We start from the raw sequence: 15,099 nt of genomic DNA on the forward strand, positions 1-15,099 counted from the left end.
ATCAAAACAGTAAAGTACTTACTGAGGCGGGGGGGGGGGGGGGGGAATCTGGTTCAGTCCGATGGAACTTGAGCTGATGACTGAACCCTGAATAACCATTCATACCTGCAGTCCATGTAAGTAAGCAAAGTCCCTGAACTTGCCATGGTTAAAACGATACCCTGTTTTAAAAAAAGCCCCACCCAAACACAACACCAAACAAACAAACAAAAAAAACAACCCCAAACCCCTGATCTGCTATGAAGTGTCTCTCTGTCCCCCACCCAAGTTCTGAACAAATCACTTTATGCCATCATTTTATTTTTACCCAGAACAGTCACTACTATGCCTGGTATGAAAGTGCTAACTTTCTTAATTCACACTTTTTGTTTCTCTGTGCAAGTTTGTACACAGACCAGCCATTTTTTTCTTGCTTAATCAAAGCCTTGTGTGTGAGGACACTGACACACAATAACTTAGTATTATTCAGCCAAATCAGAACACCCTATGTTCAACAAACAGAAGTATAAAACAGATTTTACAAACCTATGACATACATGTCAGAAATATTTCACAAGTGATTTTTGTTTCAAATCTTTGATTACCCTTTTTCTCTGGAAAACAATGCTCTTCAGCAGATTGGTTTAAACAGCACAAAGCACACAACTCTAATGCTCACATAGACTTCCACAGGAAAGAAAGAACTAGAGAAAACAAAAGTTCAATGGCATTCACTATCAGCTTTTAAATACTCATAAAGAACCCTTGGAAAATAACATTTCTGAACACACAGCAGCATTACAGCATTGCAGATCCTACCTACTTCCCTCTACTCTGTCAATAATACTGACGAAACTCCACTCCAGTGAAGTCAATGGACATTCTGTTACCAATTTTTAAATGACAAAATACCTCCAAGAGTGTGTAAAGGAATTAGCAAAGTCATGTCTTCTGGCTGCCTTGAGGATAATGGCACAAAGGACTACCTAGCTTCAAAATTCAACTGTGGTACAGAGAAAGCAAAATTAAGCTTATTTTTCCAAGGCATGACAAACTGCAAACAGATCCTAAGGCAACTATGGACAGAAGGAAGAAAGCCTGGGGAGATGTGTCACAAGCAGAAGGTGAAGCTGCTTGAAATGCCAAATGGCTGGGTTGGACAGCCCTTGGAAAGGAGATGCTACCACACAGCGTAGGTGAGCTAAGCTTGCACTGAACATCTGAAACAATATGTTGAATGTTTTGGTCCAGCTTATTTCTGGTTTCCATACCACTGCTAATAATAAACTGCCAGACAGCAACTGAAAAGTGTGACCTTCAGCTGCTGAAGCAGAATGAACTTGGGGGAATCCTGGCATTGACAAACACATCCACTGAAAGACGCCAAATATTTGCACTGCCAGAGATACTTAAAGCGGAAGAAAGCTACTCATCCATCTGGTTTGGTGGATTTCCATGAGTCTGTAAAGAAGAGGAACATAACCTGAACACAGTAACTCAAAAAAGAGCTAAAGTTCCCTCACTTCCTGCTCAGAAAATCCTCATTGTTTGGATGAGCCACTAAATTAACTTCAGCTGTAGAGAAAATGACTCATTAAACAGAACAATCAAAAATTTCACTGGAGAGAGGGGGAGGAGGTAAGGAGGAACTTTAACCTTCCCTTTCTCCTGCCAAATGCATGATAGGGTTGTTTGAAAAAAACAGAGCAGGGTGACACTTCTTCATAAATAAAGCTTTAAAGAGAAAGATACAAAAATTAAGTAAAAAAAAAAAAAAAAAAAAAAAGGAAAAAAAATGGCCAAGCTACAGATGCCTGTAGTAGCTCTTGGAGCATTTTAATCCTCCAACTGTACTCAAATACACCTGGAAATGTTGCACAGAGCAGCAGAAAGGCAAAGCTATCTTTAAGAGGTGACTTCCTACTGTAGATCATGTTAGAAGTTCAACAGACAGTTAAAAGCTTAAGTTTTGTTTTTACAATCACGCATCTGCCAGCCAACATGTGCTCAGTTTTGGATCACACCACACAGGATGATGTGAAAAAGATTTTTAAATAAAATAGTACAAACTTTCTTCCACAGACTTAATCTGAGTTGCTCTGAGATCAGCAGGAAATGTTTCGGGGAAACTGATGTTTCCTTCTATCAGTCAGTTACTTATTGAATCCTCCTTTAACTGCTAAATTTGAACAGAAACTGGGGGCAGAAGGTTGAGAACCCTGCCCGTTTCTCATACGACATCTTGAGTATCCATATCAGAAGGTCTGAAAGACAGCTGTCTGAAGCCATTACATTGCATTTTCACCTGAAAATGTTTTCCACACGTTTGACCTTATCTAAACTAGAAAGGCTAATTTGTCAATATGGATTTTGGTTTTGGTGGTAAAGGTTTGTTTGAGACAATGACTAAGAAAGAGACAGCTAAACCAGTGTGAATACCAAAGCAGCAGGTGCAGGTTTGCCAGTAAAATATGTCTTTTTTCAGATATACCTTACTATTTTTCAACCTGAACCAAAGCAAGCCGTAATGGAGAAGTATTTTTAACAGCACAAGTTCACACTTAACATTAGTACCTCCAGGGCAAGTGAAGCAGTGAATCCATTTTGATAAAACCTCTCTGATTCTAACCCAGCACAACTACAAAGGCTTCTGGGGCTGAGGGACAGGTGGTACTGCTGGTTTTGACCATCTCGCAGCTGATCTGGGTCAGACCTCACTGAAACCAGAGTTTCACAGCAACTATGCAGGCAGGTGATTTCAAACACAGGTTTTGCAGTTGGCAAAAGGAGAACCCAGACCAGAAGCAGCAGTAGTGTAGACCAAGACAACTGTGGTTTCAAGAACAGTATAAGGCACCAATCACATAAGGTGTTCTACTTGAAGTTTTAAATAACCCAGGTCCAGACTGGGAGAAAAAAGAAGCTTAAATGCTGCCTGAAGGAATACAGCAGGTGAGGTTTCACAGCTGGCCTTAACCAAACTAGGAGCAAGCTGATGCCTAGAGAAATAGTCCAGCATTCCCTCCTAAATCCATTTCCAAGTGCTTCCCTGCACCATCAACTGTGAGCAACCACAGGTGATAGCAAATACAACTTTCCAAAGGACTACATGGTCAAGAAGACAGCAACAACAGGGTGGCTTTCAATTACTTTAAGCTGATGTCAAAACTGTGCTGTGCATTTTGCTTCTAAAGTGGAACAATTACCCCCAGTTATCACAGCTCTTTCTGGCCATGATTCTGTCCTATGTGTCTTCATTAACCAAACCTGAGGACTCAAAGTCACAACAATGATAAAAGTTCTGACTATAGGATATGGAGATAAAGCCAGAGCCACAAAATCAAGATTCCAGATAGTGATTTGTAACTCTCCTGACTTCACAAAAACAAACACCTTCAAAAAGTTACATTGAAGATCAGTAAGAAGACACTGTAAGAGTGTATTGGTTAAAAACAGGTCACAAAGCTCTAGGAACAATAGGAGCCCTGTAATGCAAGGGCTTTCATGAAGTGCTCTGTAGTCATGTTTATTCTCAGCATATAGCAGTCCTGCTTAATAGTCTTTTGTTTTTACCTGTTCCTTCAACCTAAATACAAATGCTGAAATGTGACCCAAATCCATAAGCCACAATTAACATCACAGGAGTTATTTGATAAAGGAATAAAAGCTGATGAGCTACTCTAACAACTACAGAAGTAAACAAGCTTGAATGAAGACAGATCAAACATCTCACCAGTCTTCAGGAGCAGTGTATTTGGAAAAGATGAAACACCCAAGGTAGGAGATAAATTAGACATTAAATTACAGATCATTTTGTAGCACTTTAGAACTAACTCATTACCACAGCTAATTAAAATTAATGGGGACTTGTTATTAATTCACACAGAACAGTGTAGTAACAGCTTACAGACAGGGAAAAAAAAAAATGGACACATTCTAAACTAAGCCATGTTGCCCTTGTCCCATCAACTTCAAGTAGGTAGAGCAATTTACTTGAACTGAAGATCCCTTCCCCACCAAGATGAGAAATACTTCATAGCACACTCATGTAGATGGATCATAATTCAAACCTTCCTCCAAAATACGTCTACACAAATGTTAGCAACATCTTACACCTCTAACAATTCTTGGCACATCAATGCTTTCCACTACTGCAATCCCATAATGTTATCAGTGTAACTCCATTTATACCTCTGTTTAAAATTTTATACCAGCCTATCAAACTAAGAGATTATGAATCATTCAAGCCATTAAAGCCCAATTACATCAACTGAAATCTGAGCTTCCTAGCAGTATTCCAATTTCTCCTTCTGCTCACTCAGTCCCTGTACCCCTTCCTACACACCTTTCCCTTCTATAACCTTGTGAAACTTCTCTTGCAGGAGACCTACTAACCAGCTTACAGATTTACACAGCCTGACTGTCACTCTTATCCTTCAATACATTTAACCATTTCTCTGTACTTGTGGTTTTCTCCTCTCCTCTCACCCTCCCTGCCTCCTATCATTTCATGTATTTTCTGCTCCTCCTTCTCTGGATCAGATGAAGTTCTGTAACCAGATCTTTTCTGTGCCTACACTTTATTTCTGCATGATCATATCAGTTCAAATACATTTAATTATCATGTATATACTGACACTTGTCTTCACGGTGGATTAATTCAAATTACAGTGATTAAAATAATCAAATTTAGATTAGCAAATGAGGAAACTTATCTTTTTATGTTCTTAATGGTCATTCTTAAAGAGCGATAACCACTAAATCACACTGATCTGGAATATAACCTTTCAGTTTAGCATTTGGTATAGTCCCTAGTTAGACAATACCATTAGTGTATATTTATGCAGATTCTTGACATAAAATTAATGACCAACACAGGTTGCTATTTGCTAGCTGGTTAAATTTTATATTTATGACTTTTCAAGCTGTGTTTGAATGAAAGTCAGGATGAAACTGTGAAATTGTATGCTTTGTATTTAGTTATCAGTTAACTAAAAACTAACAAAGTACCTTGAACACGTAAGTTGCTTAACAAAATAAACTTTGCATTTAAAGATCATTTCCCTTTCTTTTAAAAAAACTCTCCTCTATTTAACAGGTGAAACTGTGTGGGCTTGGCTACTACAGGCTTCAGCATTTCAGATTTAATAAAGTTCATGGGGTTTTTTTTCACTAAAAAACTTTAGAAAGGAAATCAGTTTTCTGATCTTTTCAGTTTCAAACTACTCATGTAATTAGACTAGTCATCACTAAAATGAAAATAAATTTCTCTGGATATCTACCGAAGCAGCTGCTGTTCTCAAAAGCAAGTTTTTAGCACTTCAAACAGATTCTGGATACTTCACCAATCATATTCACTAGATCAATGGTTTTGTTTTCTCTAAGCATTTGACAGATACATCGATTGAAAGGTCTGTCTTAATTTAGGCAATATTAGTATATTACAGCATTTTTAGTCCTCAACACACACTTATCTTTGAGAAAACATTACTCAAATACTTCAACCTGAACCACCCCTTTTCTCAACCTCAGTTTGCCTTCTCTAGGGATGTGCTACCACCACCTCAGGGTCAAAACAGAATTTAAAAGAAGTGTAAATATTTGCTGTCTTCCTGGGAAAGCATTACATAGAAAGGCGGGAAAAAGAGGGTATGTGCATACGGGGAATTGCATCAGTGTAATTAGAGAGTTTTATCAAGCTGGTAAATGTCCATGTAGGCAATTCATTTGCTTTAAAGGGTATTTCCTAATTAAAAATATGCACCCCATTTTCCAGAGCCTTCCTACTGAAGAAACATCTCATCACAACCGCCCAGTTAGATCAAATTGGGTGGCTGGCTGTTTTTGTTGTGTGCATGATAATACAAAGACTCTCCAAGTTCCTGCTCAACAAAGGCTTGTGTGAAACAGGCTTTGAAGACACAATAACATTCCTCTTGCGAGTTTCAAGCCTGGAGGCTAAAAGCACCAAGTAACTATTCATTCCTCCATCCTGAGACACATTCCTAATCTAGTTCAAAGGCCTGAAAAAACATGCCCCAGCTATATGCCTGCACACCTTCAGAAGGGCTTTTCCCTTGTATCAGAGCTTGCAAGGGAAAGAAGTTTCACACAGAAAAGAATTAAGTGTATTTAAGAGTTTTGTTTCATTTTTCAGAACCTTCAAATTCTTTAAAGTATTCCAAACTGTCTTGCATTTAATTATCAGTTACATTAATCCATTTTAGAATAAATTTTCACAGTTTGCCTGTTTAAACTGCTATGTTTGCATGCAGTGTACCGATGGCAGAAGATACTACTTCTTTAACTTAACTGTTCCCAAGAAGCAGCCATGGAGGAAGGAGTGTGCACAGCAGTTGTAAAAAAATCACACATGGCTATCCACCCATATCAGGAAATCCAAGGAATTCAAGCACATTCTGCATCATGTTCACCAGACGATGATAAAGTCAACACAATACAAGATTATTTCCAAAATACTAACACTATAACAAATATTAACTTTCAGTGAGAAAAATATTTACAGTTTTCATCCTACAGCTTCCTAAACAAACTAAATTTCTCTTTATGTGTTTTATTTTGCTGTTTGTCAGAAATCTGAATGCCATTATGCACAAAGGGGGAAATATAAACAGTTACCAAATAATACATCAGCCTAACTATAGCTGTCATTTACTTGTATGGAACCAGCACAGAGAAATAGCAGAAGCACACACATGAGAGTAAAGGCAGCTGAGACCACCCTTTTCAGTAAAGCAAAGCTGCTTAAATCTGCCCAAACATCTTGCAGGAACACACCCTGGATGTGCTAGCGAGCCTGCTTTATGAGATACCTGAACAACATACAGTCGTAGACAAACAGCAAGTTTTCTCTGTTTGTAATGTTTTCAGTACACCTAAGTTTCAAGTTTCCTTACTGGTATTTCATTTTATCTATGTGATAAAGCAATTTAGTATTTGTGCATTTCCCTTTGTTTTTCAAAAGGCACAGAATAGTATTTTGCAGTTTAGTTGCCAGTAGTAAAAAAAAAAAAAAAAATAAATAAAAAAAATCAACTGTGTTCTGCAATACAGAAAACCAGAAGTGGACCAAGTGCTAAAAATACCGTAACTCAGCAAAGCATGAAGGGATGGTATACTGTGCCTGTGCTCTGCAAGCAACAAAGAGAAATAGGGTAAATGTAGCAGGTCAGAGGCAATTTTTTTCACTTAAAGCAGTTTCTACATGTCCAAAATATATTTTAGTCCTCCTAAGGATTTCAGCTAGTCACTTTCATTTCCAACAGATGAAAAAGGTTGCAGTGAATTTGCCATCACTGCAAAAATGTACGTATTGCTCATTTTTTTGTTCATGCAGCTATGACACAGATCTTCGTTCCCACCAAAACAAGCAATACCTTACTGACATCTACATGCTGTTTCAAATACTCTGGGCAAGCTCAGCTGTCCTACTACCTCTTTTAAGGACTGTGAAGCTGGGCTACCTGCCATTGGTCACTTCCATGAGACACAACTGTACTATGAAGGGAAAATCCTCGTTGGCTATATCCTAAAGCAGAAAAAAAGTAAGAGAACATTTTCTTAGCCACAACTGACTGAACAACTTGTCAGTTTATTTCCTTGTTATTCCATAACATTCTGCTCCATATATGCTACATTTCGCTATTTTGAAGTAACAATTAATTATTTGTGATCAGGCATTATGGGAGAGGAATCAGCAATTATGACAGCACAAAGTTTTCTGAGGAAATGAATCCCATCTTTCAGAGACCATTCAGACAATGTCTCCATCATCTACCTACAGTGCCTGCAAGAGTCAGAAATGGAACAACCACCATTTCATCACAGGTGCGCAACCTTTATTTCTCTGGGTATCACCATTAAAGAGCGAGTACCATGAAAAAGCGCACTGAACCATGCCAGGAAAGGCAGCAGACTACCAGCCCTATGACACGATAGGCACAGGCACAGCAAAACACATTATGTTGCATCTCTATCTCCTCAAGAAAAGAAAAGAAAAGTTCTTTTTTTCCCATTGTTTAGTATCAGTATGAAGGCTCTTACACACCACATGCATCACTGCTGACCCTAACCCCCAAACACTTTACCAATTACTTGCATAGAAATCATCAGACTAAACTCAGAAGTTACTGAAGATCACAGTCTCCTTGCTCTAGCAATTTTCAAGTATTTCAGCAAAGTTACTTAGGCTAGCCTATCAGCACTGTCCTGGTGCAGAGCACATACAAGGGAGTTCCGAGCTCCAAGTCTGAAGCCAAGAGGTCTCCCCTGTCACTTGTTCCCTGTTACCTAGGGGTTAAAAATCTCCTAACACAGCAATCTTCTCTTCAAAAAAGCAGACAGCTATGCTTAAGATGAATTACCATCCAGTGTTTTAATCTAAAGATTCCCACAGTGATACGCATCAGCTGTCACTCTACATGTCTTTTTGCATCTTTCATACACAGCACAGGGATCAGGAAGCTCGAGTCAGAACTGAAGCAAGTCACAGCTTCAGCTGTGGGGTTTCAAGCTACTCACCTCCCTCTGCTGTCACTTACAAACTGATAAACAGCGAGACCCCAGCTGACATACACTGTACAAGAAGCAATGAACTCAATCCCCTACCTCCCATCTACATTTCCTGATGTTCTTTTACTCTCTCAACCAAGACATATCTTCTCCACAACTCTGGGCACAGCGTTTGAACATGGATGTTACTAGTTACTAGACAGCTGGTGTCTTGCAAGGAGAATGAAGGGGGCTTGCGGACTGGGACTGGGTTTTGAGGGGGTTTTAAAGTCTACAACTCAGTGAAATAAGAGCAGAAGGAACCCATACAATCCAATGGTTTAGCTTCCTCCACTCCACATTTGAGCTTTTCACTCCTTCATGAAACTGTGCCACTGAAGGAAAGTTTGTGTGCACAGACTAGTCATGTATTTTATTGATTGGCAAAGCCAAATTTGTGAAGTTCCTGCCTCATGGTTACATCTTAACAAATATTCGTGCACAGAAACGAAAGCCAGACTGCTGAAACTGGTCAAGAACCAAGGCTGATAGATTATTCACATTTTTTCCTATTCACACACATTCTGTACTTCAAAGAAAGCTTATAGAATGCCTATGTGCCATAGTCGGTTACAAATATCAACCTACACAAGGAGGGGGGAGAAAAAACACAGTCAGTTAAAGCTGTACATGTTCCCAGACTACTATCTTCCTGTATTTTACAACATGTATCATCAGACAGTTCAAATGTACAAGTAACACTTCAACAGCTCTACTAGCTGTAAAGTGTACAACCTAATTCCATTCTTCCTGAAGCGTATCTTATTTGAAAATTTAACAGGCTATTTCTTCCACATCCCCAGCTTCCAAAAAAACCTGAATTTACAACAGTTGACAAAATATACGCAGGCAAGTCTTTTGTGATACACCATGGGACTGGTATGTTTCACCTTCAGTGCAGGAGGCTGACACCCCATCTTCTAACTAGACTCCCAAATTATTACAAGCAGTTGAACACACACAAATTTTCACTGTCTGACCTACCTGATCAAAAACTACTCAGAATAAAATACACTTTGCAATTACCCAAGGTTAAATCCCTAATAGTCTTCAGAGAACATGACCTAGATATGTCAAACATGATCAGAGAGATATATATCGAGACATCTTTTAGTTAGTTAAGAGTGCCAGGCTTATTTAAATCTCCTTTATCTGTTCACAGCTTGGGTTTTGTTGTATTTTCCATCATTTCTGTAAGTGAAGAATAAAGTTGTTAAACTTGAGGATCTTTTAAATTACCAAAATCTTTCCTTTACTACCTCTCTCATGTACTCAAATAATAATCATCATGATCACCATTTATCAAAAAACAAAAAAGATGTAAAAATAGAATAATGCTATTCACTTTTATGAATAAGTACTCTAATACAGCAGATTATGTACAGATGACCAAAAGCCAGCTTTTAGCATTCTGACAAACTGGGAATTCAGGTGTATTTGTTAATATATATGTTGCAGCTCCTACCACAAAATCAAAAGCATAAGATCTTCTGCAAGGAGCCAAAATAATTTTGCCATTTGAAATTTCCTTTTACAAGACACTCCTTAAATTAAACAATTTTCAGGGAATCTACTAACCCGTAAGACAAATAATGAAACTAATGAACCCAGTTTTAATCAAATTTATAAAACTGTCCAAGTAACGGACTATAAAGAACAAATACTGCAGTTGAAAAAAAAACCAAAAAACCAAAAACCCAAAACACACGTGTGACTACAGTTCTCCTTTCATTGTATGTATTTGATGAATTCAATGGGTTTTCATGTTAAAATTCACTCATTCTTATTTATCTTGTACTTAATTCAGACTTCTACCTGTGATTTATCACTGTGGTTGTGACAGTGATGCTACAAGACAAAGAACTCAGGGAAGAAGAGCCAGAGGCAAAACGAGTTTTCCTTACTATGCACATCATCCTGTTAAGGTCAACAGCATATCCAAATAATAGTAAAAAATGTAAAAAATAGTCTAATCACAAGTAAGGAACACACACACTTTGTAACACAGCATCTATCCTAGCAATAAAGTCAAAAGGAAAATGCAGAAGTAAAAACACCTTCAGGAAACTGCAAGTCCATGCAAAATGAGCGCCTCTAGAGCACTCTGTACATATCCAGGCTCTCCACATCTCTCTATACTCATCCTCAAACTTTCACATAACATCCTCCCAATTCCCTTCAGATCACGAGTACCTTGCAGTTCTCTCCACCCACATCATCATGCCACAGTTTCTCTGTGTCCCCTAAGTAATTCCCATTGCTCATTTCCATCTCTCTCCAGTACCAGTTTCTACAACTATTCCCCAGCCTGTACCTCTAATTCCCCATTATCTTATGTCAGTATCCCATAGTCTCTCTACCAGCCACAGCATGGGTCCCATGAACAGCATTTCCCCCTCTTTCCCCCCCCTCTCTTAAGAGTACTGTACTTCATAATTCTGTCAATTAGTTTTCATTGAAACCTGGCATAGAGGTTAAATCTAGTATCAAAATAGCTTTGGAAAAGAGTATCTATTTCTCTTCCATAACACTGGACACCAAAATATTTTTTTTTAAGCTCATGTTCACTTGTGACTTTATTTATACAAAAATTAGCACTGAACAAACCCACTTTCAGAGCTTCAATAAACTGGAAGAAAACACCCACTTTCTTCACAAACAACCTATTATACAGTTGCTGCAACTTGTTCAAAAGAATATTCAAGTACACTTTACTTTCAGTACTTGCACTCATGTATTTATAAAGTCATGAAAACTGTATAGTCCTAAGGAACATCGAAATTTCAGCTACTATAAAGCATGCTTGAAACAACACAACAGACTGAAGATATTGGTCAAACAACATTTCCATGGCACAGCTGCTTGCTGCATTTTATTTAAGAGTTGTAATTCTCTATCTGCAAGTGTTACCTAAGGAAACGCGATCTCTCCACAGTTGCTAGTTAAAAATGAGCATCATCCTTGCCCTGCAATGTCCTGCTGCATTTTCAAACTTAAACCACATTCAGAAACCAGTTTAAATGCCGACTAAACATGAAACCTGTGTTCTAAGGAAGTCCAGATAGTACTTCATAATCAATTGATTTGGCTTATAAATCATACAGTTCCAATTTTTAAGCCAGGAAAACAAAAAAGTCCCAAGAAACTTGTTATTAAAATCAAGGGGGGAGGCGATAATCAATACTACAATGTAATATAGCTAAAGAAACTGATCTACTGTCTAAATTGCAAAAAAAAAATCCAACAAACCCTCCAAAAACATTAAAGCATTAACTATAAGCTGGTCATCTTGTTAAACAGAAGAGTTGCAAATACATGTGGAGACAGGCTGAATTTTGGCAAATAGGTATGGGGAAAAACTGGTGTGTGCATATAGTAAGAAATGCACTGTTCTGACTATGCTAATACCCATAAAACGTGGAAAATGTTCCTAACTTACTGGTATTTACTTTGGTGCTGACACAAAACTGAAGACACTTCTTTCAGTTTTGGAAACAGCCTCCCCCAGAAAGCATAATTTAATTGTACAAGTCTTGTTCTGGTGTTTTCTGTGTTTCTGTTGTTTCACCTTAAGTTTTTAACTTGAGGAAACAAAACCAACTATTAGAAAGTATTAAAGAAATACAAGAAAAACCCCAGGTATATTATACAAGGATTAAATGAGTAGTTTCCTGTTTACCATTATGCATATTTTCATGAGACCCAAACAAATGTTTAGCTCTTCCCCTCAGTAATGTTTTTCTTTAACTGCAACCAGAAAAAAGGCATAACAACCATATAGATGCCACTGCACTTTATTCCCATTGTACTATATTCCTATTGTATTGTATTCCATTTTCTTACATCACCAAAAAAAAACCCAAACCACCCATGCACTGGGTAAAATAGAATCATTAAAGCTGCAAAAGAGCCAAGTTACCACTTGCTCATGCTAAACATACTCTATTTGGTGTTATTAACACTCACTTTCATGAGTTCTCAGACTCATGAACAAAATGGAAATGAGGCAGGGGAATAATGGCTTTGCTTTGAAGCTTTGGAGATCAAAGCCACATACCTGAATTCATGCTACTATTCTGCTACAGCCTTTCCTGTTTCTCCAGAGCCAACATCTAATGGTTTCCTTTTTGGAATATTTTTTTACTACATACTTCAAACACAAACTATCAGTGGTTCATCTTCAAACCCCCTGTGCCTTCTAGGAGCCCCCTCTTCACACAGCAATCCCAAAAGCAGGATCCACAACATCTGCTCATACTGTATTGGATTTGTGTGGCAAGGTTTTGGTAGCAGGAGGGCTTACAGAGGTGGCTTCAGTGAAAAGCTGCTAAAAGCTGCTAGAAGTTAGAGCCAATGTTAGCCAGCTTCAGGATGGATCCACTGCTGGCCAAGGCCAAGCCATCGGTGACGTTGGTACCACCTCTGGAATAACATATTTAACAAAAGGGAAAAAAACATGCACAATTGCAGCTGAAGAGAGGAGTGAGAATTGACAAAACAACTCTGCAGACACCAAGGTCAGCTAAAGTCAAGAAGGAGGTGCTCCAGGAACAACTGCACATGGATTTTTCAGGAGCACAGTTTAGCTTAAGGTGCTCAACAACTTTTCCAGGCATGTGCAAACAGACTGTTTTCAGGCCTGTAAATCACTCACCTCCAGGCAGATTTTCTCAAGAACAGCATAAGGTATAACCTACATGGGCTAATTCCCCTGCCAAACCTAAGTTCCACCTCCAAAGGAAAAAAAAAAAAAAAAAAGGTATGAGGGCATATAAAAAGCCGTAATAATGGTTTAACACAGACAAAATATTGTTAGGGTTTTCTCCTTAACACACTCAACAACAGATGAGATAGTTGGGTTGAATTCTGCACGGAAAGTTTCATCTGATGGCAAGAAACCTAGCATAGGAAATAAGCACCTAGAGGGTTAATGTCTGAGAAAGCTACAAGCAACTAACACAGCTTTATAGTGGGAAGGGAAGGGGAACAACCGTGGCTACAAAGTTCCCATATAATTATAGCCTGACTCTTCCTCTGCATCCCAGAAGCTGTGCTTGTTCAGTCCAATCCTAATTTGGGGAAATAAGAACCAACTTCAAACAGCCATTACTCTATTAGGCACTACTTTTCACAACACTGCTCTAAAAAACTTCTGCATACTTTTCAGCATGTTCTTGCATCAGGTCTTCCACATCCTGATGCTCCACTGAACAGGATAATCACAGCCAGTATCAACCTACTACCATGATGGAGAGCACTGCCACAGCTTTCATATTAAAGATGACACACAGGATCAACTGAAGTTGTAAACACTTGGAAAAAGCCTGCGTAAGTAAACAATTATGACACTGCTCTCCCCCAGACCTGCATTCTCATACTCTTGCACACATTTATTATTTATCCACATGCTGACAGAATATTTTTTTCTCACACTTGCTCCCCCAATCTTAGCACACAACAGGGGGAAAAAGGTGATGCTCCAAGCAGTGCGACTTACAGCACAACATGATGTATCCTCTGGAAAAAATTCCCTCCTGAAGTGTTCGTAACACCAACGCTGCCCTAGGCAGATACAGATTCCCAGGATAGCGAGAGGCATCTGAAGACAGTCTAGACAAGCTCTTGCAAGCACATCCCAGAGCAGGAGAAGGGTGTGGCAGCATAAATCTGGTCACAATGTATTGTGACAGCTAGCACCCCCCTGTCAGTATCCACAGAAATAATCATTTCCTACCATATACCGTTTGAACCAGACCAGCAAGATCTGCACTGATCTTAAATCTTACCTTGAATTAACTTGGCATTCATAGGTCACGTTAAGATTAACACTAATATTGCATTGCTCTAACAGGTAACAGCAGCAAGGGCCAAGCAGCAATGCTCAGAGACTTTTGGTTTTGTTCAGGTTATAAGGATGGAATACATATAAAAATTGTGAACATATGATCCCAGGCATTGTACCATGACCAGCCCTCAGTGTTCCCTTGAGCAGAGCTAACAAGCAACACAGTAAGTTTATTACGCTTAGGATGCAAACAGTGGCATGAGATTAATCCCCTAATGCCATTGCATATATTCATAACAACTACTTCCACAACTGTGATTGCTGCTGCTCAAGTATGTAAAAAACTACTCAAGTGTTGCAGCAAGATTAACTGTGTAGCTGTCTACCAGTGCTTGTCTGCACTGAAATAGTCTTCACCTTCCAGGAAAGGACTCACACAGGTGGACTGTACTTGTGCACTCTAAACAAGACGCATGTTATGCACCACATGATGTTCCCACGTAGCAGAAACATCACATTACTTGTAACATGCTCCTACTCATCTTACATGCCTGTGATCAACATGTAACCAGCCTGGCTGAAGTTTGTTTTCCCAAATTAAAATTAAAAGCTATAAGGAAAAATAGAACACATAAGCAAGTGCCACAGACACAGTTCATACAAGCCGCTCCTCATGGAGTTTGTAACACTGTTGTGAGCAGGGGACAGCCACACTCAGTATCAGCTGAAACACAAGTGATACATATAATACTCTCCAGGCTTTG

At 38.8% G+C, this 15,099-nt stretch overlaps 1 protein-coding gene across 1 annotated transcript in view; it reads right to left on the minus strand.

Moving 5' to 3' along the window:
- IRS1 (insulin receptor substrate 1) overlaps window positions 1-15,099 on the minus strand; it is a 52,672-nt gene that overhangs the window by 32,204 nt on the left and 5,369 nt on the right. The window lies entirely within an intron of this gene.

This window comes from Neopsephotus bourkii, unplaced genomic scaffold (genome assembly GCF_033783945.1).
Source record: "Neopsephotus bourkii isolate Nb327-2 ecotype Australia unplaced genomic scaffold, CSIRO-AGI_Nbou_v1 NB_1279, whole genome shotgun sequence".
NCBI classification, from domain to species: Eukaryota; Metazoa; Chordata; class Aves; order Psittaciformes; family Psittacidae; genus Neopsephotus; species Neopsephotus bourkii.